Source organism: Bombina bombina, chromosome 3, assembly GCF_027579735.1.
Source record: "Bombina bombina isolate aBomBom1 chromosome 3, aBomBom1.pri, whole genome shotgun sequence".
NCBI lineage: Eukaryota > Metazoa > Chordata > Amphibia > Anura > Bombinatoridae > Bombina > Bombina bombina.
In genome coordinates, this window is record NC_069501.1 from 797,257,939 (window position 1) to 797,284,633 (window position 26,695).

A 26,695-nucleotide genomic window follows, 5' to 3' on the forward strand; every position below is an offset into this window, starting at 1 on the left:
GTAAGCATAAATTATGTTTTCTCTTGTTAAGTGTATCCAGTCCACGGATCATCCATTACTTGTGGGATACCAATACCAAAGCTAAAGTACACGGATGATGGGAGGGACAAGGCAGGAACTTAAACGGAAGGAACCACTGCCTGTAGAACCTTTCTCCCAAAAACAGCCTCCGAAGAAGCAAAAGTATCAAATTTGTAAAATTTTGAAAAGGTATGAAGAGAAGACCAAGTCGCAGCCTTGCAAATCTGTTCAACAGAAGCCTCATTTTTAAAGGCCCAGGTGGAAGCCACAGCTCTAGTAGAATGAGCTGTAATCCTTTCAGGGGGCTGCTGTCCAGCAGTCTCATAGGCTAAACGGATTATACTCCAAAGCCAAATAGAAAGAGAGGTTGCCGAGGCCTTTTGACCTCTCCTCTGTCCAGAGTAAACAACAAACAGGTTAGATGTTTGACGAAAATCCTTAGTAGCTTGTAAGTAAAACTTCAAGGCACGCACTACGTCTAGATTATGCAAAAGACGTTCCTTCTTCGAAGAAGGATTAGGACACAATGATGGAACAACAATCTCTTGATTGATATTCTTGTTAGAAACCACCTTGGGTAAAAACCCAGGTTTTGTACGCAGAACTACTTTATCTGAATGAAAGATCAGATAAGGAGAATCACAATGTAAGGCAGATAACTCAGACTCTTCGAGCCGAGGAAATAGCCATCAGAAACAGGACTTTCCATGATAGAAGTTTGATATCAATAGAATGAAGGGGTTCAAATGGAACCCCTTGGAGAACTTTAAGAACCAAGTTTAAGCTCCATGGAGGAGCAACAGGTTTAAACACAGGCTTAATTTTAACTAAAGCCTGACAAAATGCCTGGACGTCTGTATAAAAGAATAGACAGAGCAGAAATCTGTCCCTTTAAAGAACTAGCTGATAATCCTTTGTCCAAACCCTCTTGGAGGAAGGACAATATCCTAGGAATCCTAACCCTACTCCATGAGTAATTCTTGGATTCACACCAATGAAGATAATACGCCATATCTTGTGGTAGATTTTCCTGGTGACAGGCTTTCTTGCCTGTATTAAGGTATCAATGACTGACTCGGAGAAGCCACAATTTGATAGGATCAAGCGTTCAATCTCCATGCAGTCAGTCTCAGAGAAATTAGATTCGGATGATTGAAAGGACCTTGTATTAAAAGGTCTTGTCTCAGAGGCAGAGTCCACGGTGGAAAGGATGACATGTCCACCAGATCTGCATACCAGGTCCTGCGTGGCGCTATCAGAATCACCGATGCTCTCTCCTGTCTGATTTTGGCAATCAGTCGAGGGAGCAGAGGAAACAGTGGAAACACATAAGCCAGGTTGAAGAACCAAGGAGTTGCTAGAGCATCTATCAGCGTCGCTTCTGGGTCCCTGGACCTGGATCCGTAACAAGGAAGCTTGGCGTTCTGGCGAGACGCCATGAGATCCAGTTCTGGTTTGCCCCAACGATGTACCAATTGAGCAAACACCTCCGGATGGAGTTCCCACTCCCCCGGATGAAAAGTCTGACGACTTAGAAAATCCGCCTCCCAGTTCTCTACGCCCGGGATATGGATCGCTGATAGGTGGCAAGAGTGAGTCTCTGCCCAACGAATTATCTTGGAGACTTCTGACATCGCTAGGGGACTCCTGGTTCCCCCTTGATGGTTGATGTAAGCCACAGTCGTGATGTTGTCCGACTGAAATCTGATGAACCTCAGTGTTGCTAACTGAGGCCAAGCTAGAAGAGCATTGAGTATTGCTCTTAACTCCAGAATATTTATTGGGAGGAGTTTCTCCTCCTGAGTCCATGAACCCTGAGCCTTCAGGGAGTTCCAGACTGCACCCCAACCTAGAAGGCTGGCATCTGTTGTTACAATTGTCCAATCTGGTCTGCGAAAGGTCATACCCTTGGACAGATGGACCCGAGATAACCACCAGAGAAGAGAATCTCTGGTTTCCTGATCCAGATTTAGTAGAGGGGACAAATCTGTGTAATCCCCATTCCACTGACTGAGCATGCATAATTGCAGCGGTCTGAGATGCAGGCGCAAATGGCACTATGTCCATCGCAGCTATCATTAAGCCGATTACTTCCATGCACTGAGCCACCGTGGGGCGCGGAATGGAGTGAAGAACACGGCAAGCATTTAGAAGTTTTGATAACCTGGACTCCGTCAGGTAAATTTTCATTTCTACAGAATCTATAAGGGTCCCTAGGAAGGAAACCCTTTTGAGAGGAGATAGAGAACTCTTTTCTTCGTTCACTTTCCACCCATGCAACCTCAAAAATGCCAGAACTCTCTCAGTATGAGACTTGGCAATTTGAAAGCTTGACGCCTGTATCAGGATGTCGTCTAGATAAGGAGCCACCGCTATGCCTCGCGGTCTTAGAACCGCCAGAAGTGAACCCAGAACCTTTGTAAAAATTCTTGGGGCTGTAGCCAACCCGAATGGAAGAGCTACAAATTGGTAATGCCTGTCTAGAAAGGCAAACCTCAGGAACCGATGATGATTCTTGTGAATCGGAATGTGAAGGTAGGCATCCTTTAAGTCCACTGTGGTCATGTACTGACCCTCTTGGATCATGGGTAAAATGGTTTGAATAGTTTCCATCTTGAATGATGGAACTCTGAGGAATTTGTTTAAGATCTTTAGATCCAAAATTGGTCTGAAGGTTCCCTCTTTTTTGGGAACCACAAACAGATTTGAATAAAAACCCTGTCCTTGTTCCGTCCGCGGAACTGGATGGATCACTCCCATTACAAGGAGGTCTTGCATGCAGCGTAGGAATGCCTCTTTCTTTATCTGGTTTGCAGATAATCTTGAAAGGTGAAATCTCCCTTGTGGAGGAGAAGATTTGAAGTCCAGAAGATATCCCTGAGATATGATCTCCAACGCCCAGGGATCCTGAACATCTCTTGCCCACGCCTGGGCGAAGAGAGAAAGTCTGCCCCCTACTAGATCCGTTGCCGGATAGGGGGCCGTTTCTTCATGCTGTCTTAGAGGCAGCAGCAGGCTTTCTGGCCTGCTTGCCCTTGTTCCAGGACTGGTTAGGTTTCCAGGCCTGCTTGGATTGAGCAAAAGTTCCCTCTTGTTTTGAAGCGGAGGAAGTTGATGCTGCACCTGCCTTGAAATTTCGAAAGGCACGAAAATTAGACTATTTGGCCCTTGATTTGGCCCTGTCCTGAGGAAGGGTATGACCCTTACCTCCAGTAATGACAGCAATAATTTCTTTCAAACCAGGCCCGAATAAGGTCTGCCCCTTGAAAGGAATGTTGAGTAATTTAGACTTTGAAGTCACGTCAGCTGACCAGGATTTAAGCCATAGTGCCCTACGCGCCTGGATGGCGAATCTGGAATTCTTAGCCGTTAGTTTAGTCAAATGAACAATGGCATCAGAAACAAATGAGTTAGCTAGCTTAAGTGTTCTAAGCTTGTCAATGATTTCAGTCAATGGAGCTGTATGGATGGCCTCTTCCAGGGCCTCAAACCAGAACGCCGCCGCAGCAGTTACAGGCGCAATGCATGCAAGGGGCTGTAAAATAAAACCTTGTTGAGTAAACATTTTCTTAAGGTAACCCTCTAATTTTTTATCCATTGGATCTGAAAAAGCACAACTGTCCTCAACCGGGATAGTGGTACGCTTTGCTAAAATAGAAACTGCTCCCTCCACCTTAGGGACAGTCTGCCATAAGTCCCGTGTAGTGGCGTTTTTCTAAATATAGGAGGTGGGGAAAAAGGCACACCGGGTCTATCCCACTCCTTACTAATAATTTCTGTAAGCCTTTTAGGTATTGGAAAAACATCAGTACACACCGGCACTGCATAGTATTTATCCAGTCTACACAATTTCTCTGGCACTGCAATTGTGTCACAGTCATTCAGAGCAGCTAATACCTCCCCAAGCAATACACGGAGGTTCTCAAGCTTAAATTTAAAATTAGAAATCTCTGAATCAGGTTTCCCCGAGTCAGAGATGTCACCCACAGACTGAAGCTCTCCGTCCTCAGGTTCTGCATATTGTGACGCAGTATCAGACATGGCTCTTACAGCATATACGCGCTCTGTATCTCGTCTAACTCCAGAGCTATCGCGCTTGCCTCTTAATTCAGGCAATCTGGCTAATACCTCTGACAGGGTATTATTCATGATTGCAGCCATGTCCTGCAAAGTAATCGCTATGGGCGTCCCTGATGTACTTGGCGCCATATTAGCGTGAGTCCCTTGAGCGGGAGGCGAAGGGTCCGAAACGAGGGGAGAGTTAGTCGGCATAACTTCCCCCTCGACAGAATCCTCTGGTGACAATTCTTTTATAGATAAAGACTGACCTTTACTGTTTAAGGTGAAATCAATACATTTAGTACACATTCTCCTATGGGGCTCCACCATGGCTTTTAAACATAATGAACAAGTAGTTTCCTCTGTGTCAGACATGTTTGTACAGACTAGCAAATGAGACTAGCAAGCTTGGAAAACCTTTAAACCAAGTTAACAAGCAATATAAAAAACGTTACTGCGCCTTTAAGAAAAACAAATTTTGACAAAATTTGAAATAACAGTGAAAAAAGGCAGTTACACTAACGACATTTTTACAGTGTATGTAACAAGTTAGCAGAGCATTGCACCCACTTGCAAATGGATGATTAACCCCTTAATACCAAAAACGGAATAATAAATGACAAAAGCGCTTTTAAAAACCAGTCACAACAACTGCCACAGCTCTACTGTGGCTGTTACCTTCCTCAAACACGACTTTTGAAGCCTTTTGAGCCCTTCAGAGATGTCCTGTATCATGCAGAGGGAAGCTGAATGTCCCTGTCTGTAATTTTTGCTGCGCAAAAAAAGCGCTAAAATAAGCCCCTCCCACTCATATTACAACAGTGGAAAGCCTCAGGAAACTGTTTCTAGGCAAAAATCAAGCCAGCCATGTGGAAAAAAACTAGGCCCCAATAAGTTTTATCACCAAGCATATATAAAAACGATTAAACATGCCAGCAAACGTTTTATATTGCACTTTTATAAGAGTATGTATCTCTGTTAATAAGCCTGATACCAGTCGCTATTAAATCACTGCATTTAGGTTTAACTTACATTAATCCGGTATCAGCAGCATTTTCTAGCAAATTCCATCCCTAGAAAAATGATAACTGCACATACCTTATTGCAGGAAAACCTGCACGCCATTCCCCCTCTGAAGTTACCTCACTCCTCAGAATATGTGAGAACGGCAGTGGATCTTAGTTACTTCTGCTAAGATCATAGAAATCGCAGGCAGATTCTTCTTCTAAATACTGCCTGAGATAAAATAGTACGCTCCGGTACCATTTAAAAATAACAAACTTTTGATTGAAGAAAGAAACTAACTATAATACACCACTCTCCTCTTACTACCTCCATCTTTGTTGAGAGTTGCAAGAGAATGACTGGGTATGGCAGTGAGGGGAGGAGCTATATAGCAGCTCTGCTGTGGGTGATCCTCCTGTTGGGAAGGAGAATATCCCACAAGTAATGGATGATCCGTGGACTGGATACACTTAACAAGAGAAAGTTGCTTAAAATTGCATGTGCTATCTGAATCACAAAATAAAAAATTTGGGTTCAGTGTCCCTTTAAATATCAGTCAAACATGGAACTGGAATTCAAAAGTGACTAGATCTTTAAATATCAGCAACATTTTTGTCATTATATCAAAAACCCAACTCTAATTTGTAGTTGCATTATGCTATTTGCACTTTATAAAAACAAAATGTATGCTTACCTGATAAATTTCTTTCCGAGCATGGAGAGTCCATGAAACTTTCTAATTACTAGTGGGATATTCACTCCTGGCCAGCAGGAGGAGGCAAAGAGCACCCCAGCAGAGCTGTTAAGTATCACTTCCCTTATCCATAACCCCCAGTCATGTGGCTGAAGGGAAACGGAAAAAGTTAATAACACAAGTGTATAGCGGTGCCTGAGGACTAGACAAAAAAACTGCCATCTTAATTTGAATAAGGGCGGGTCATGGACTCTCCATGCCCGGAATTTTTTTTTTTTTTATCAGGTAAGTATAAATTTAGTTTTCTTTCCTATGGCATGGAGAGTCCACAAAACATTCTCATTATTAGTGGGAACCAATACCCAAGCTAGAGGACACAGAATAAATAGGGAGGGAGAACAAGACAGGCAGACCTAAACTGAAGGCACCACTGCTTGAAGAACCTTTCTCCCAAAAGAAGCCTCAGCTGAGGCAAAAGTATTAAATTTGTAGAATTTGGAAAAAGTATGAATAGAGGACCAAGTGACCGCTTTACAAATTTGCTTCACATAAGCTTCATTTTTGAAAGCCCATGAAGATGAAACGGCTCTAGTGGAATGAGCCATAATTCTCTCAGCAGGCTAAGAACTTGCATGTTGGCATCACAAATAAAGGTATTGGCTAGCTTGAGAGCCTTGATCCTGTCTTGGATCTCCTCTATAGTAGTCTTTTCTAGGATAAGATTAGATAAATCATCGCACCAATAAGATGCTGCCCCTGCAACTGTAGCAATACAAGCAACAGGTTGCCACTGTAATCCCTGATGAATGTACATCTTCAAAAAAGCTTCAAGCTTCTTATCCATGGGATCCTTGAAAGAACAACTATCTTAAATAGGAATAGTAGTTCTCTTAACCAGAGTAGAGATAGCTCCCTCTACCTTGGGCACCGTGCACCACGAGTCACGAATAGGGTCAACAACAGGAAACATCTTTTTAAAAACAGGGGATGAGGAAAAAGGAATCCCTGGTTTATCCTATTACTGAGTTATAATATCTGCCATACGGTCTGGAACTGGAACTACTTCCACAGATGAGGCTACATCATATAACCTATCCAGCTTACTAGACCTCTTTGGATTCTCCTCAACAGATTCAGATTCTTCCAAAGTAGCAAGGACCTCCTTCCTGCAGAATTTGTAACTACAGTATCAGAATCTGACAATTCCCCCTCAGAACCAACTGAAGAATCATCCTCATCAGATAATTGTAACAAACTGACTAATGCAGCTTTAGCGGAGTCAGCCTTACTAACATCAATATGTTTAGGAAGCTTGAAGGGAAATATGAGGCGTAGCTAGGATAACACTATCCTGAGAGACAGGAGGCTCAGGGAGAGACATCTTATCTTTAAACTTAAAGGGACAGTCTAGGCCAAAATAAACTTTCATGATTCAGATAGAGCATGTAATTTTAAACAATTTTCCAATTTACTTTTATCACCAATTTTGCTTTGTTCTCTTGGTATTCTTAGTTGAAAGCTTAACCTAGGAGGTTCATATGCTAATTTCTTAGACCTTGAAGGCCACCTCTTTTCAGAATGCATTTTAACAGTTTTTCACCACTAGAGGGTGTTAGTTCACGTATTTCATATAGATAACACTGTGCTCGTGCACGTGAAGTTATCTGGGAGCAGGTACTGATTGGCTAAACTGCAAGTCTGTCAAAAGAACTGAAATAAGGGGGCAATTTGCAGAGGCTTAGATACAAGTTAATCACAGAGGTTAAAAGTATATTATTATAACTGTGTTAGTTATGCAAAACTGGGGAATGGGTAATAAAGGGATTATCTATCTTTTAAAACAATAAAAATTCTGGTGTAGACTGTCCCTTTAAAAGTTTTATTTAAACATGAAGAGCAAAACTGTACAGGAGGAATTATCTTAGCCTCCAAACACAATAAGCATTTTTCAAATTAATCAACTTCAGTATTAGTGTCCATAATTGGGTATCAGTTCACAATTAACAAAAAAAAAATGAAATGCCAAATTAAGTTTATTTAAATGAAGCAATAAAACATAAATAAGCACTTAAAACCCTCAGCTCAGCTGAGGTCTTACCCCTCTTGCTATCCCACTAGCACAGAAAACCGGACACACCCGATAGCAAAAAAATACCTCCCTGTTACTGGAACAGATCAAATCCACTTGCCACTGTAGATAGAAGAAAATGCAGCCTCCACACTCGCCGCGGCAAACTCTGATCTGAACAGAGAAGCCGAAAACTGGAAGTGCCGAGGAGCGGTCACGTGACAGCAAAAAACCCCCCCTTTTTTTGTTTAAAGATGGCGCCAAACAAAACAGCGTAAAAATCAACAGCAGCACAGCAAAAGTGATTGGGCCAAAAAGCTGAGCTGAAAAGTGATTGCAACAAGAAGTAAAACAAACACTTCATACGCTCTCCCATCTCTGAGCCTCCAATAAAAAATTATGCCTCTTTTCACATAAAAGAAGTGCCCTTAAAACTGATTCAAATACTTTCCTCAATGATTTAACCCCTATAGTGCCGGTACCTTCAAAACTAGAAGGGAAAGCACTTGCCTGTGGCTCCTGCTCTGTCAGGCGGGAGCTGTTTTCTGAGGTGTGGCAGCTTCACCATATCTACCAGGGACCTATAGAAAAGAAAGAACAGAGTAACCAACTCTGGCTTTCTATAATAGGGCTAGCAATAATGTTAGAAGTTTAAGCAAAGACCACTTCACTGTCTTCTAACTGCTAATAGCCACCATTACTCTTACTAAAGAGATTGACATGGACACAGCATAGCCCCAATCATTGCTTGCAGGGAAAAGTACCCATTAAAAGGAATAAAATCTTCAGACACCATCTTCGCAATGCTCCCGTGATCAAGGCAAAGAGAATGACTGGGGTTATGGGTAAGTGAAGTGATAAGTAACAGCTCTGCTGGGATGCTCTTTGCCTCCTCCTGCTGGCCAGGAGTGAATATCCCACTTGTAATTAGAATGCTATGTGGACTCTCAATGCCATATGTAAGAAATAATACTGTCTCCTTCTGGCTAGTAAGAGTTTCCTAAATGCCCCTTCCAAATTCAGACCTACCTACATTATCTCTTAGAAAGCCATTTCACCCTCACAAAAAAACACTGCTAGTTTTAAATTTTATGTTAAGCAGCTTAAATATTTGTTTGCATGATGAAAGTTACTAAAATGATAAAATATTGCTCTTTTAAGGCATGATAAAACATTTTTTTTTTTTTTGCTTAGTGTCCATTTAAGATTCCTCTTATCTGTCCATTTTCAAGTGTATTAATATTACTCATTTGTTTTGCTTCTGCAGGAATTTGAACAACTCCCCCGCTAGAGACAGGCAAAGTATAAACAAACCTTGTAAGAGCTAAAGAGAACAGTTGTCTCAAGACAACAAACATGAGAGACAACAACACTGGACATCATGTGCAGAAAACCCATTTTTTTTATTTCATGATTCAGATAGAGCATACAATTTTAAACAACTTTCCAATTTACTTCTGTTATCAAATTTTCTTCATTTTCTAGTTATCCTTTGTTGAAAAGCTGATATGTAAGCTCATGAGTGTGCACGTGTCCACAAAACTATATAGCAGCAGTTTTGCAACAATGTTATACATAGGCAAGAGCACTAGATGGCAGCACTATTTCCTGGCATGTAGTGCTTCAGGCATGTGCACGCTACCTATCTTCAACAAAGAATAACATGAGAACTAAGCAAATGTGATAATAGAAGTAAATTGGAAACTTTTTTAAAAATATATTCTCTATCTAAATAATTAAAGACAATTTTGGGGTTTACTGTCTCTTTAAAGCAAGTAAACTATTGACCAGGCACTGCTTCTTGAAGAACTTTATGGCTAAATAAAGCCTCAGAAGAAGCAAAAACGTCAACGTAGTAAAATTAAGTAAAGGTAAGTAACCAGTTTAATCATTGATCTCATCAAATTAATTCCTAAAATAATTCAAACAAAACCATTACTGACACACCAGGAAAGAAATACCTTCAATACTTTGTGGTATATCTTCCTATGTTTCTAGCTTGGATAAGAGTGTCAATAATCAAATCAGAAAAACTTCTATGGCTCCAAATCAGACTAATTTCTTTGGAGACGACGTGTGAGATCGCTTCTAGAACTGAAAAAACAACAGATGTTTTAGATGGAGGTGTAAATAATAAGTCAAGTTGTTTGACAGATGTTTTTCAGAAGCTTCAGGTTTCTGAACTCAGAGTCAGTAAAACCTTTTGCAATAAAGTGTGCAAATGTTCTGAAAATAAAGGTTTTTAATTCCATATTGGGATCCTGACTATCAGATAGCACATCTTCCTCATACCAGATGTCTGAGTCTTCAACATCAGTGTCTTTAATAGGGTATACAGATACATTGCTCTTGCGTGAGGTACCCGAGGAACTAAACCCCATAGAAAGTTCATCCTCTGTGTTTTATACTTACTTGGTGGAGACATAAAAGCTAATACCTCAATGAGTCAGTCTGTAAAGAAACAGTAAAAGCTTCTCCAGTTTTCTCTATTTAGATAACCAATACAGCCGAGAATGTAAACAAGCAAATACAGTGAGTGATAAAGAAGCACATAAAATAGAGAAAACGGGCAAATAGTTGCCAAGAAGGAAACTTTAAAATCACACACAGATAGTTAGTAACTTCAGTTAACCTGCAAACAAACGTCTAGATTACAAGTTTTGCATTATGAGCGGCTTGGTGCTAACTTGCAAGTTATTGCCACCGCTCACCTCCCTATAGCGCTGCTATTACAGGTTTTCATAAACCCGGCGTTAGCAGGCAATATTGCAGCGTTGAGCAAAATTGAGCGCCATACCGCACTCAAATACCAGCGCTGCTTTAAGCTGGTTTAACGTGCTCATGCACGATTTCCCCATAGACATCAATGGGGAGAGCCGGCTAAAAAAAAAAAAACCTAACACCTGCAATATAAAGGTAAAGCTCCGTAACGCAGCCCCATTGATTCCTATGGGGAAACAAAAAAAAGTTATGTTTACACCTAACACCCTAACATAAACCCCGAGTCTAAACACCCCTAATCTGCCGCCCCGGACATCGCCGATGCCTACATTACACTTATTAACCCCAAATCTGCCGCCCCCAACATCGCCGCCACCTACCTACACTTATTAACCCAATTTGCCACCCCCAACATCGCTGACACCTACATTACACGTATTAACTCCTAATCCACCGCACCAACACCTACCTACATTTATTAACCCCTAATCTGCCACCCCGACACCTACCTACACTTATTAACCCCTAATCTGCCGTCCCTAAAATCGCCGCCACCTACATTACACTTATTAACCCCTAATCTGCCGCCCCCAACCTCGACACCACTATACTAAAGTTATTAACCCCTAAACCTAACCCTAACACCCACTAACTTTAATATAATTAAAATAAATCTAAAAATTACTATCATTACCTAAATAATACCTATTTAAAACTAAATACTTACCTATAAAATAAACCCTAAGCTAGCTACAATATAACTAATAGTTACATTATAGCTAGCTTAGGTTTTATTTTTATTTCACAGCTAAGTTTTTATTTATTTTAACTAGGTAGACTAGTTAGTAAATAGTTATTAACTATTTACTAACTACCTAGTTAAAATAAATACAAATTTTCCTGTAAAATAAAACCTAACCTAAGTTACACTAACACCTAACCTTACACTACAATTACATAACATTAATTAAATACAATTAACTAAATTACAACCCCCCCCACTAAATTACACAAAATAAAGAAATGATCAAATATTTAAACTAATTACAACTAATCTAATAGCCCTATCAAAATAAAAGAGCCCCCCCAAAATAAAAAAAAAAACCCTAGCCTACAATAAACTACCAATGGCCCTTAAAAGGGCCTTTTGCAGGGCATTGCTCCAAATAAATCAGTTCTTTTACCTGTAAAAAAAAATAATACAAACAACCCCCCAACTGTAAAACCCACCACCCACACAACCAAACCCCCCAAAATAAAATTCTATCTAAAAAAAACTAAGCTCTCCATTGACCTGAAAAGGGAATTTATATGGGCATTGCCCTTAAAAGGGCATTTAGCTCTTTTTCTGCACAAACCCTAAGCTAAAAATTAAACCCACCCAATAAACCCTTAAAAAAAAAAAACCTAACACTAACCCCCGAAGATCCACTTACAGTTTTTGAAGACCGGACATCCATCCTCAACGAAGCCGGGAGAAGTCTTCATCCAAGTGGCAAGAAGTGGTCCTCCAGACGGGCAGAATTCTTCATCCAGACGGCATCTTCTATCTTCATCCTTCCGACGCGGAGTGGCTCCATCTTCAAGACATCCGGCGCGGAGCATCCTCTTTCCACGGCTCTTCAAGAATGAGCCATAATTACTGACTTTCAGTTTACTGTACGGATCTTGTAGTTCTAGGCTGTACCGCTCACTTTTTGGCCGGACAGGCAAACTCGTTATACCGGCGCTGAGGAAGTCCAATTGAAAAAGGACTTTTTGAAAGCTGCGGTAGTTACGTTGCGTTACGGCCAAAAAAGTGTGCGGGACAGATATACCTGCAAGATGCGTAATACCAGCGGTAGTGAAAAAGAGCGATAAAGCTGCTTTTTCACTCAAAACGCAAAACTCATAATCTAGCTGAAAGATAGCAAGGACTTAATTGGCAACATGCAGGACTGAGTACCATAGGAGTATAATGTGTATGCCAGCTTGCAAAGCCAGTACAGTAACTAGTTGTTGCAATGAAACCCTCCAGTACTGTCTCCCAGATCACACAAAAAAACTTGAAATAAAAAGAAATCAAATACTCCCAGTAAAGCTCCAAAAATAAATCAATAACTGCGCAAATACTCCCAGTAAGCTCCAGATAAGGTAAGGCTCTCTAACTCTCTCTAAACACTGCAGGGATGCTGCCAAAACGTAGAAAAGATGGTTGCTGTGAAAAAAGTATAGAGCAAGCAGAGGGATGGACTCTTTGACCGGCACCAAAATTGTTAACCCCTCACTCCCAGCAGCCTGCTAACCTGGTAACAGATAAAAAAAATAAAAAATTTATGCTTACCAGATACATTTATTTCCTGGCATGAGAGTCCACAACTTCATTAATTACTGTTGGGAATATCAACACCTGGCCACCAGGAGGAGGCAAATACACCCCGGCCAAAGGCTATTAATATCCCTCCCACTTCCCCTATCTACCCAGTCATTAGGCTGAGGGAACAAGGAAAAGTAGGAGAAACATTAGGGCATAGGTGCCAGAAGAAAAGAAAAGGAAAGCCACCCAAAAAAGACATTGGGCGGGGTCGTGGACTCTCCCTGCCAGAAAAGAAAGAAATCTATCTGGTAAGTATAAATTTAGTTTACTTTCCTAAGGCAGGGAGAGTCCATGACTTCATTCATAATTGTTGGGAACCAATACCCGAGCTCCAGAGGACACTGGATGAATAAAAAACGGGAGGGCAAAAGAAGAAGGCGGACCCTAAACTGAGGGCACCACAGCCTGTAAACGCCTTTCTCCCAAAAGCAAAAACATCAAATTTATAGAATTTTGAAAAAGTATGCAAGGAGGACCAGGTAGCCGCCTTATAAATCTGATCTACGGAGGCTTCATTCTTAAAAGCCCAGAAAGAAGAAACTGCCCTAGTGGAATGAGCTCTTCTAAAGAGGCTGTTGTCCAGCGCTCTCATAATCCAAAGGGATGATACTTCTCAGCCAAAGAGATAATGAAGTCGCAGTAGCCTTCTGGCCCTTGCGTCTACCAGCATATAAAACAAAGAAGACGATTGTCTGAAATCCTTGGCTGCCTGGAGATAAAATTTTAAAGCACGCACAACATCTAGATTGTGGAGCAAACGTTGCTTCGAGGAAGAATCTCTTGATTGATGTTTCGATCCGAGTCCACCTTAGGTAAGAATCCTAACTTGGTACATAAAACTGCCTTATCCGCATGGAATACCAGATAAGGGGGCTCACACTGTGAAGCAGATATCTCAGAGAAACGGAGCTTGCTGCAAAACACGAAGAACAAGATTGAGGCTCCATGATGGAGCAACAGGTTTAAATACAGGCCTGATTCTAACCAGAGCCAGAACAAAGGATTGAACATCAGGAAGGTCTGCTATTCTCTTGTGCAATTGGACCGACAGAGCAAAAATCTGACCCTTTAGAGAACTAGCCAACAGGCCCTTCTCCAAACCATCCTGAAGAAAAGACAGAATTCGAGCAACTCTTTGTGCCAAGGAAAACCACGTTCCTCACACCAAAGTAGGCAAGTACCCCACACCCTGTGGTATATACGGCGAATGACAGGATCAAAGTCTATGACTCTCTCAGAAAAATCTCTTTTGGATAAGACTAGACTTCAATCTCCATGCAATCAGTCTCAGAGAATCTAGGTTTGATGCAGGAATGGTCCCTGCATTAGAAGATACCGCTCGAGACAGCAACCTCCATGGAGGGGAAGAAGACATCCTCACCAGATCTGCAAACCATGTTCTTTGCGGGCAAGATCATGCTATTAGAATCACTGGAGCTAGCTCCTGCTTGATGCGAGCAATGACTTGGGATAGAAGAGCCAATGGAGGAAAAAGATATATATGAGCTTGAACCTCCATGGAACCACCAACGCATCCACCACCTCCGCCTGAGGATTCCTCGATCTCGACTCGTACGTGGGTAGCTTGGTATTGAGACGAGAAGCCATGAGGTCGATCTCCAGAACCCCCATCTGAGAGTTATCTCGGACAACATTTTGGGGTGTAGAGACCACTCCCCCGGGTGAAAAGACTGTCTGCTGAGGAAATCTGCTACTCGGTTGACCACTCCCGGGATGTGGAATGCGGAAAGACAATTGTGGGATTCCGTCCATTACAGAATTCGAGACACTTCCTTCATCGCTAGGGAGATTCTTGTTCCTCCCTGATGATTTATGTAAGCGGCAGATGTTATGTTGTCTGATTGAAATCTTATATACCGGGCAGAGATTATTGTGAATGGCCAGAAGTTCCAAGATATTTATTGGAAGAGAAGATTCTTCTCGGGACCAAGTCACCTGAGACTTCCTGGGACCCCAGACTGCTCCCCGTAGTCACAATCTCCCAGGATGGTCTCAAGAAGCATGTACCTAAGGACAGGTGATTTTGACAGAGCCACCAAGAGAGAGAGAGATTCTCTAGTTAGCTTGTCCAGAGCAATCTCCGTTCCATTGCCTAAGCATGCATAATTGTAGAGGTTTTAGATGGAAGCGGGCAAAAGGAATAATGTCCATGGAAGACACGATGAAACCAATTACTTTCATACACTGAGGCACCAAAGGGTTTACGGTGGCCTGAATGGATCGCCAAGCCGACAGCAGTTTGGAACGTCTCTGATCCGTCAGAAAGATTTTCATTAAGACTAAATCGATTATATTTCCTTGAAAAACAACCCTGGTACTGGGAACCAGGGAACTCTTTTCTAGATTTATCTTCCATTTGTGTGTCCGAAGGAGACCCAGAAGATACTCTGTCTGATATCTTGCCAAAGGAAAAAAGAAGAAGCTTGAACCAAGATATCGCCCAGGTAAGGAGCCACTGCGATACCTTGGGATCTGGCCACTGCTAGGAGAGCTCCCAGAACCTACATAAATATTCTGGGAGCAGTAGCTAAGCCAAATGGCAGGGCTATGAACTGAAACTGCTGGTTCAGAAATGCATACCGCAGGAACTGAAAATGATCCTTGTGGAGCGGAACATGAAGGTATGCACCCTATAAATCGATTGTAGTCATGAACTGTCCTTCCTGAATCAAGGGAAGGATGGACCGGATAGTCTCCATTCTGAAGGAGGGAAACCTGAGAAACTTGAGACATTTCAAGTCCAGGATAGGGCGATAATTCCCCTCCTTTTTTGGAAACCACAAAGAGGTTTGAGTAAATACCTAGACCCCTTTCTGAGGAGGGCACCGGGACGATTACTCCCAGGGTGGAAAGGTCCCGAACACAATCTAAGAAAGCTGCTCTCTTCTCTGGTCTTGAAGACAGTTTTGAAAGGAGAAATCTGCCCCTTGGAGGACAAGATTTGAACCCTATTTTGTATCCCTGAAATACAACGTCTAACACCTAAGGATCATGAACATCCTGAACCCAAGCATCTGAGAAAAAGGACAGTCTGCCCCCTACTCAATCCGATCCCGGATCGGGGGCCGCCCCATCATGCAGATTTGTGGTCTGTGGGCTTCTTGGTCTGCTTAGATTTGTTAAGTCTGGTTAGGCTTACAAGTACCTTTGGACTGTTCAGGCTTGGAGAATGATTGAGCCTGCTGGGTCTTGTCTGATTAAAAGAAAGAAAAATATAGGACGGACGTCCCTTTCCCCCTTTTATCCAGACCTGGTCCAAATAAAACCCTCCCCCTTGAATGGTAAGGAAAGGAGTCTGGATTTTATGATCATATCAGCAGACCAAGAATTCAATCAGAGGGCCCTGAAAGCCAGGACCACAAAACCTGAAGCTTTGGCATTCAAAGAACAATCTGCATATTAGCATCACAGATAAAGGAGTTAGCTATCCTTAAAGCCTTGATCCTATCCTGAATATACTCAAGAGGGGATTCAACTTCAATTAATTCCGACAGAGCGTCAAACCAATAAGTGGCTGCACATGCAAATGCAGCTACAGATACTGCCGGTTGGAAAAGAAAGCCCATATGTTGAAACATTCTTCTCAAGAAGCTTTCCAATTTTTCTTTTTTATCCTTAGGGTCCCAAAAAAGAGGAGCTATTCTCTAGAGGGATAGTAGTGTGTTTGGCGAGCGTAGAAATTACTTCATCCACCTTAGGAATGGAGTTCTACAGTTCCAGATAAGAATCAGGAACTGGAAACAATTTCTTAAAAGTTGAAGAAGGGGAAAAAGGAGTTCCAATCCTTTCCCATTCATTCGCAATAATGCTCCTCATGCGGACATAGACCCTATCTAACTTAGGAATCTTAGCCTCCTCAGGAAGCTTAGCTTCTGGAACCTCTAGAGTAGATAAAACCTCCTTTAAAAGAAAACGGAGATGTTAAATTTTAAATCTGAAGATAGGTTCCTCTGAAGCAGGAGGCTTAACTTCTGAAACCACTGATTTAGAAAGTTCACCTTCGGATGCGACCGAGGTTAACTCATCCTCAGAAAGTGTCAGGGTGCCAGGAATTAGACTGAGACGAGAAGTGCAAAAATAATCACACCTTTATTAATAGCAAAAAATAATAAAAGTCCACAAGTCAAATAACAAGCCAGGAGTCAAAACCAGAGATGGTAGTTAGACGAGCCGAGTCAGGAGCCAAAGCGAATAGTCAAACGAGCCGGAATCAGGAACAAGGAAAACAGCAGAGTCAGGAACAAGCCGGGGATCAGGAACCAGGAACGTTCTCACGTAGTCTCAGAAGTACCCGTGTAACATCAGAACGATGAGCCTCAAGTGTGGGTGAGTGTATGAGGATGTTGTCTAAGTACACCACAAAACACTGTTGCAACATATCTCGTAGGACATCATTAATAAATTCCTGGAAACCAGCAGGAGCATTACATAGGCCAAAGGGCATTACAAGATACTAATAATGCCCGCTCCTGGTGTTAAATGCTGTTTTCCATTCGTGGCCCTCCTTAATCCTAACGAGATTGTACGCTCCTCTCAAATCAAGTTTAGTAAAGACTGTAGCTCCCTTGAGGCGGTCAAAGAGTTCCGTAATAAGTGGAATAGGGTAAGCATTCTTAATGGTAAGACGATTAAGACCCCTATAATCGATACATGGTCTTAACTCGCCACCCTTTTTCTTCACAAAGAAGAAGCCAGCCCCTGCAGGAGAGCAGGATTTGCGGATGATCCCCTGCGACAGAGCATCGGCAACATACTCCTCCATAGTACAATTCTCTGCAACAGACAGAGGGTACACCCGGCCCCAAGGAGGAATGGCTCCGGGTTGCAGGTCTATGGCACAATAGTAAGACCGGTGAGGAGGCAACGTACCGGCACGCACCTTGTCAAACAAGTCTAGGAACTCTCGGTACTCCTCTGGCAATTGAGATACCGAAGAAGTGCACAAGACTTTGACTGGTTTCCAAAGACAAGTGGAAATACATTGCGGGGACCATGACAAAATTTCGGACCTGTGCCAGTCGAGACGGGGATTGTGCTTTTGGAGCCAGGGATAACCCAGAACAACCGGAAAATGCGGAGAGTTTATCACCTGGAACTGGAGGGTTTCAAAATGGAGAGCCCCAACAGCCATGGACAACGGAGCGGTTTCGTGAGTAACGAGTGCGGGCTGAAGTGGCCTGCCATCAATGACCTCAATAGCAAGCGGAAAAGACCGAGGCAAAACAGGAATGGAGTGCTTTGATACGAAAGCACTGTCAATGAAATAGCCCGCAGCACCGGAGTCAACAAGAGCCTGAGTGACTATGGAGGAGTCCACCCAGGAAAGGACAACCATGACCAAAGGTTTCTCCTTAAGTGGTTCCGGGGACAAGGATAAACCACCCAAGGTCTGCCCCCGACAGGACCTTAGGTGTGAGCGTTTCCCGGCCGTGTAGGACAAGACTTCAAAAGGTGGCCCTGTAACCCACAATAGAGACAGAGCCCCTCCCTCCTCCTAAAGGCCCTCTCCGCTGCAGAGAGACACGTGAATCCCAGGTGCATCGGCTCAGCAGTACCTGGTGACTCGGGACCAGGGGGCATGGGAGGAGAGGGAGGCATGGGTGGGAACGAACACGTAGGAGACAATGGAACAGGAGGCTTCCGCAAGTGCTCCTTGAAAGAGGGCCTCTCTCTGAGTCTGATGTCAATTAGGATAAAAAAAAAAGACACCAATGCCTCGAGATCCTCTGGTAAATCTCTGGCAGCAACTTCGTCTTTGATCGCATCAGAGAGCCCATGAAAGAAGGCGGTCACAAGGGCTTCATTGTTCCAACCTACCTCTGCGGCAAGCGTACGGAACTCAATAGCATACTGAGCAACAGATCTTGTACCTTGCTGAATGGACATGAGTCGTTTAGCAGCAGAGGAGGAGCGAGCCGGAACATCAAATACCCTTTGAAAGGAGGCCACAAATTCAGGGTAATTTGAAATCACAGGTTTATTAGTCTCCCACAAGGGATTAGCCCAGGCAAGTGTCAGAGAGTAACGGGATGAGAAATCCCACCTTAGCTCTGTCAGAGGGAAACGCCTGAGGTAACATCTCAAAGTAAATGCCCACCTGGTTCAAAATCCCTCTGCACTGAATAGGATCGCCTCCATATCACTGAGGTAGAGGTGCAGAACCGGACATGATCCTGGTAGGCATAGGTGCAGCAGCAGAAACAGGAGCAGCCATAACTTGCGGGACACTTTGGTCCAAATGTGCAGTGCGAGTCAGCAGGGTTTGCAGGGCTAGTGCAAATTGATCCAAGCGGTGATCCTGTTCATCCATTCTGGAAATGATGGCAGGTAAAGGTGGATTATTAGCACCATCAGGATTCATGGCATTTGCGTAATGTCAGGGTGTCAGGAATCAGACAGACGAGAAGTGCAAAAATAATCACACCTTTATTAATAGCAAAAAATAATAAAAAGTCAACAAGTCAAATAACAAGCTAGGAGTCAAAACCAGAGCTGGTAGTTAGACGAGCCGAGTCAGGAGCCAAAGCGAATAGTCAAACGAGCCGGAATCAGGAACAAGGAAAACAGGAACAAGCCAGGGATCAGGAAGCAGGAAGGACGTCAGGCAGCCAGGTAAAACACAGGAGACAACGCAAGGGCAAAGCATACTGAACAGAGGCCCTTTAAATAATAAGTGATGACATCACAATTCTGAGACCGCATCCTGTCTCACATGGATGATGCACAACAGTCTGGCCATAAAAGGAAGTGCAGGCAATGAGCAGCATCCCCCACAATGCACCAAGACAGGAAGAGAGGTGAGTAAAATGGCTGCCAGCAGCACATGGCAAACACAACAGGGAAAAACCCTGACAGAAAGGTAAGACAGACTAGCCATTTCTGACTGAAGAGAAGGAGTATCCTCCAACTCAGCAGATTTATGTTTGACCTTTCTCTTACGTTTTCCAGAGATAGGCAATGCATTTAGGACAGCAGATAGTAACTGAGAAGTAAAATCCGCTGGAAAAAAGTCACCTCCAACTGGAGGGATAAGCGTGATGCGGGGAACTGCTTGTGAAGTAGGGTTAAATCAAGGTTGTGGAGTGAGTGTAGGCATCACCTGGACAATAGAGTCTTGAGAGGTGGAATGCTGAGAGGGGATAAACTTAAGAGTGATTTAACTGTTCTAACCCCCTTCCTAGTTTTTTAAAATGTGACCTAAACAGATTGAACAAAATTGAGCAGGTGGACAAACCATGGACTCATCACAATATAGACAAGCATTAGATATTGCTATAGCAGGAACAGAACCCTTTGAAGGGATAATTTCAGAGTCATCCATAGCGTAATAATGGGTCTCAACAAAAAAAGGAGCTAATGAAAAAATCTACTGCGCAGAGAGGCACCTCTACCCAAACCTAGGCTGGGGTACTCACCAACTCCCAGAAACCCAGAACGGTCAGAAGGAGCAGTAGACTCTCCATGGACAACTACAAGAATATTTGCAGTATGCGAGTCGCTAAACATGGAGGAAATTGCGGCTGGTCACGTGTAGCGTAAGCCGAGACCGATCAAAGCGCGCAAAGCTACATATCAGCTGCGTAGCGCTTATAAAGAAAAAGACCATCCTGCATCAATCTGCCTTAGTAAAACACTTTTAGTGGTAAAAGGCAAAGAATGACTGGGGGGGGGGGATAGGGGAAGTGGGAGGGATATTTATAGCCTTTGGCTGGGGTGTCTTTGCCTCCTCCTGGTGGCCAGGTGTTGATATTCTCGACAGTAATGAATGAAGTCATGGACTCTCCCTGCCTTTGAAGAAAAAGAAAGGTCTTAAAAAAACGTCCCCATGCTAGCGCAGCAAGTGCATAGAAATTAATATCTCCTTATCAGGAGAATTTAAAGAGACTCCAGAAGTTACATTAAAATAAAGTGCCCAAACCTGCCCAAATTTGATAGGCATGTATGTGTAAAGTGTGATATTCCCTGGCTGTATGTCATATGCCAGATATGCTAGTGCAAGCCATATTCACATTTCAGCAGTCACTCTATTGTGCTTACCAGAATTCCTGCTTCCAGTAGAAAGCCCATCCTGTGTAGTATGCACACTGATGCATGATCTGTATCACAAGGAAGACAAAGTCAACAGAAGCAGGCTGAATCCCATTGACACCCGAGGTAGGCTTGTGACCAACTCTCACTGGGAGAAATTATTTTCACAGCCAGCTTACTCCTGTACACTCCTCTGTCCTATTCCGAGTGAATGAGAGTGTGTGTGTGTGAGTGTGCTGTGAGTGAGAATATTGGCTACTTTGAATGTTTGGATTTTCCCCTCCCTTAACATAACGATTTATTACTGTAAAAACGGTGACTGCCTGTATTTTAATGTTAAAATACTTATGACTAAGTTATTCAAATTAGGATGAGAAATAATTAAATACGAGAGTAGATTTGATTTTTTGATGGTGTGTTTAAATATATCTTTCTAATGCTAGCTTTATTCTAAAATTAAATGTGTAAGTAAAAGCCTTTCAGAATGGGAATACAGGTGGCCTTCGCTTTACGCCGGTTTAATTTGCGCCGTTTCAGAATAACAACCTTTTTTTCAGTCATGCGACTGCTTTGGAAAGCAAAGTGCACTAATTAAAATAGCCAGTAGGTGGAGCTGTCTGCTTGTTTTGCAGTAAAGTTATGCAACTTAACAGCCTTAAAATGATCTGTGTACACAGAGCAGACATTAGCTATTGAACAACAAGTTTTAGCAGCCACTTCCCTATTATCTTCCTGTCGAGCTGCTTGAGGTGAGGGTGCCTAACTGCTTAATCACTGCAGATTGAAATGCATAGAATAGGTGCAGACCCAATATTATCTAACATGCTAACAATGCAGAGAACTGATTGCAGAAAATGCAAGTAAAAAAACCTTTTTGTTTATTAAACTTAGTTTGATGATGATGCAGTCTGTTGTGTGATTATTTAAATAGGTGCTGTTAGCAAATGTTTTTGTTCATTAAACTTAGTTTAGGTTTATAATGCTGTTTAGCATTTAAAGTCTTCATTTCAAAGCATTAAAAATAATGTATTAGGTGTTACTTATGACAATTTTGAGAGGGGCCTGGAACCTAACCCCATCACTTCCCATTGACTTACATTATAAACTGGGTTTCAATTTACAATGGTTTCGATTTACAACCATTCCTCCTGGAACCTAACCCCGGCGTAAACGGAGGGCTACCTGTATTTTTTCATCCCCTTTAATGTTTTTATATACAGTATGTGGAAATAAAGCGTCTATGTTTTTACATACTACAGAATGTTTTTATCATGGATTTATATGTAGATTTTATCCACAATTAGATAAACAACTGTGGATAAAAAAAAAAAAACTAAAAGTGCATAAGTGCATACTGATTTTCCATGTGGCGGAATGCTTAACCAGCAGCCCCCCCCCCATTGGGCTGAGGAGGAGAATAAAAAGGAAAAAACTGAATTTATGCTTACCTGATTAATTACTTTCTCTTGTGATGTATCGAGTCCACAGATTCATCCTTTACTTGTGGGATATTCTCCTTCCCAACAGGAAGTGGCAGAGAGCACACAGCAGAGCTGTCCATATAGCTCCCCCTCTAGCTCCACCCCCCAGTCATTCGACCGAAGGTTAGGAAGAAAAAGGAGAAACCATAGGGTGCAGTGGTGACTGTAGTTTAAACAAAAAATCTACCTGACTTAATAGCCAGGGCGGGCCGTGGACTCGATACATCGCAAGAGAAAGTAATTTATCAGGTAAGCATAAATTCTGTTTTCTCTTGTAAGATGTATCGAGTCTACGGATTCATCCTTTACTTGTGGGATACCAATACCAAAGCTTTAGGACACGGATGAAGGGAGGGAACAAGACAGGTACCTTAAACGGAAGGCACACCTGCTTATAAAACCTTTCTCCCAAAAATAGCATCCGAAGAAGCAAAAGTATCGAATTTGTAAAATTTGGAAAAAGTATGCAGCGAAGACCAAGTCGCTGCCTTACAAATCTGTTCAACAGAAGCCTCATTTTTAAAAGCTCATGTGGAAGCCACTGCTCTGGTAGAATGAGCAGTAATTGTTTCGGGAGGCTGCTGGCCAGCAGTCTCATAGGTCAAATGGATGATGCTTTTCAGCCAAAAGGAAAGAGGTAGCAGTCGCCTTCTGACCTCTCCTCTTACCAGAATAGATAACAAACAATGAAGTTGTTTGTCTGAAATCCTTAATTGCTTGTAAATAGAACTTTAAAGCACGAACCACATCAAGATTGTGTAACAGACGTTCCTTCTTTGAAGAAGGATTAGGACACAGAAAAGGAACAACAATTTCCTGGTTAATATTCTTATTAGACACAACCTTAGGAAGAAAACCGGGTTTGATACGCAAAACTACCTTATCTGCATGGAAAACCAGGTAAGGTGAATCCCACTGTAAAGCAGATAACTCTGAAACTCTTCGAGCAGAAGAGATAGCTACCAAAAACAAAACTTTCCAAGATAAAAGCTTAATATCTATGGAATGTAAAGGTTCAAACGGAACCCCTTGCAGAACTGAAAGAACTAAATTCAGACTCCATGGCGGAGCCACAGGTCTATAAACAGGCTTGATTTTGACTAAAGCCTGACTAAACGCTTGAACGTCTGGTACCTCTGCCAGACGTTTGTGTAAAAGAATAGACAAAGCAGATATCTGTCCTTTTAAGGAACTAGCTGATAATCCTTTCTCCAATCCTTCTTGGAGAAAGGACAATATCCTGGGAATCCTAATCTTACTCCATGAGTAACCCTTGGATTTGCACCAAAAAAGATATTTTCGCCAAATCTTATGGTAGATTTTCCTGGTGACAGGCTTTCTAGCCTGAATCAGGGTATCAATAACCGACTCAGAGAAACCACGCTTTGATAGAATTAGGCGTTCAATTTCCAAGCAGTCAGACGCAGAGAAATTAGCTTTGGATGTTTGAAAGGACCTTGTATTAGAAGGTCCTGCCTCATTGGTAGTGTCCATGGTGGAACAGATGACATGTCCACTAGGTCTGCATACCAGGTCCTGCGTGGCCACGCAGGCGCTATTAGAATCACAGAAGCCCTCTCCTGCTTGATTCTGGCAACCAGACGAGGGAGGAGAGGAAACGGTGGAAAGACATAGGCCAGATTGAAGGACCAAGGTGCTGCTAGAGCATCTATCAGCACCCCCTGGGGATCCCGGGATCTGGACCCGTAAAGAGGAAGCTTGGTGTTCTGACGGGACGCCATCATATCCAATTCTGGAGTGCCCCATAGCATAGTGAGCTGGGCAAATACCTCCGGGTGGACTTCCCACTCCCCCGGGTGAAAAGTCTGACGACTTAGAAAATCCGCCTCCCAGTTGTCTACTCCTGGGATGTGAATTGCTGAGAGATGGCAAGAGTGATCCTCCGCCCACCTGATTATTTTTGTTACTTCCATCATTGCTAGGGAACTCCTTGTTCCCCCTTGATGATTGACGTAAGCTACAGTCGTGATGTTGTCCGACTGAAATCTGATGAATTTGTCCGCAGCTAGCTGAGGCCATGCCTGGAGCGCGTTGAATATCGCCCTCAGTTCCAGAATGTTTATCGGGAGAAGAGCTTCTTCCCGAGACCATAAGCCCTGAGCTTTCAGGGAGTCCCAGACTGCACCCCAGCCCAACAGACTGGCGTCGGTCGTTACGATGATCCACTCTGGTCTGCGGAAACACATTCCCTGAGACAGGTGATCCTGAGACCACCACCAGAGAAGAGAATCTCTGGTCCCCTGGTCCAGCTGTATTTGAGGAGACAAATCTGCATAATCCCCATTCCACTGTTTGAGCATGCATAGTTGCAGTGGTCTGAGGTGTATCCGTGCAAAAGGGACTATGTCCATTGCCGCTACCATTAGCCCGATTGTCTCCATGCACTGAGCTACAGATGGCCGAGGAATGGAATGAAGGACTCGGCAAGTGGTTACGAGTTTTAACTTTCTGACCTCCGTCTATTAGAGTCTATTAGAGTTCCTAGGAAGGGAACTCTAGTGAGGGGGGAGAGAGAACTCTTTTTGATGTTCACCTTCCACCCGTGAGACCTCAGAAAGGCCAATACAATTTCCGTGTGAGACTTGGCTCCTTGGAAAGTCGACGCTTGAATTAAGATGTCGTCTAGATAAGGCGCCCCAGCTATGCCCCGCAGTCTTAGAACCGCCAGGAGGGACCCTAGTACCTTTGTGAAAATTCTGGGAGCAGTGGCCAACCCGAAAGGAAGAGCCACTAATTGGTGATGCTTGTCCAGAAAGGCGAACCTGAGAAACTTGTGATGATCTTTGTGGATAGGAATGTGCAGATACGCATCCTTTAGATCCACGGTAGTCATATATTGACCCTCCTGGATCATTGGCAAGATTGTCCGAATGGTCTCCATCTTGAATGATGGGACTCTGAGGAATTTGTTTAGAATTTTGAGATCCAGGATTGGTCTGAAAGTTCCTTCTTTCTTGGGAACCACAAACAGGTTTGAGTAAAAACCCAACCCTTGTTCCGCAATTGGAACTGGGTGGATCACACCCATTGTATGTAGGTCACACAGCGTAAGAACGCCTTTTTCTTTGTCTGGTCTGTAGACAGACGAGACATGTGGAACCTTCCCCTTGGAGGGGAGTCCTTGAATTCTAGAAGATATCCCTGGGATACAATCTCTAAGGCAAAGGGATCGTGTACGTCTCTTGCCCAGGCCTGAGCAAAGAGAGAGAGTCTGCCCCCTACTAGATCTGGTCCCGGATCTGGGGCTACCATATCATGCTGTCTTGGAGACAGCTACAGGCTTCTTGGCCTGTTTACCCTTGTTCCAGCCCTGGTAAGGTTTCCAGGCTGACCTGGGTTGCGAAGCGTTACCCTCTTGCTTTGTAGCAGGGGAGGATGAAGCGAGACCGTTCCTGAAATTCCGAAAGGAACGAAAATTATTTTGTTTGTTCTTTATCTTAAATGACTTGTCCTGAGGGAGAGCATGGCCTTTTCCCCCAGTGATTTCTGAAATAATCTCTTTCAATTCAGGCCCGAAGAGGGTCTTTCCTTTGAAAGGGATGTTCAATAGTTTGGATTTTGACGACACATCGGCCAACCAGGACTTTAGCCATAGCGCCCTGCGCGCTAAAATGGCGAAACCTTAATTCTTTGCCGCTAACTTAGCTAGTTGGAAAGCGGCATCTGTGATAAAAGAATTAGCCAGCTTAAGAGCCTTAATTCTGTCCATAATGTCCTCATATGAGGTCTCCGTCTGGAGCGCATCTTCCAGTGCCTCGAACCAGAAAGCAGCTGCAGTAGTTACAGGAACAATGCGCGCAATAGGTTGGAGAAGAAAACCTTGTTGAACAAAAATTTTCTTAAGTAAACCCTCTAATTTTTTATCATAGGGTCTTTAAAAGCACAACTGTCTTCAATTGGTATGGTTGTGCGTTTAGCAAGTGAAGAAATAGCCCCCTCCACCTTAGGGACCGTCTGCCACGAGTCCCGCATGGGGTCAGATATGGGGAACATTTTCTTAAAAACAGGAGGGGGAACAAAGGGAATACCTGGTCTATCCCACTCCCTAGTAACGATATCTGCAATCCTCTTAGGGACCGGGAACACATCAGTGTAAACAGGAACTTCTAGATACTTGTCCATTTTACACAATTTCTCTGGAACCACCATAGGGTCGCAGTCATCCAGAGTAACTAATACCTCCCTGAGCAATAAGCGGAGGTGTTCTAGTTTAAATTTAA

General features: G+C 43.1%; 1 protein-coding gene across 1 annotated transcript in view; it reads right to left on the reverse strand.

Annotated features, from left to right (window-relative positions):
* Positions 1-26,695, reverse strand: part of ATP10A (ATPase phospholipid transporting 10A (putative)) — a 510,848-nt gene that overhangs the window by 178,987 nt on the left and 305,166 nt on the right.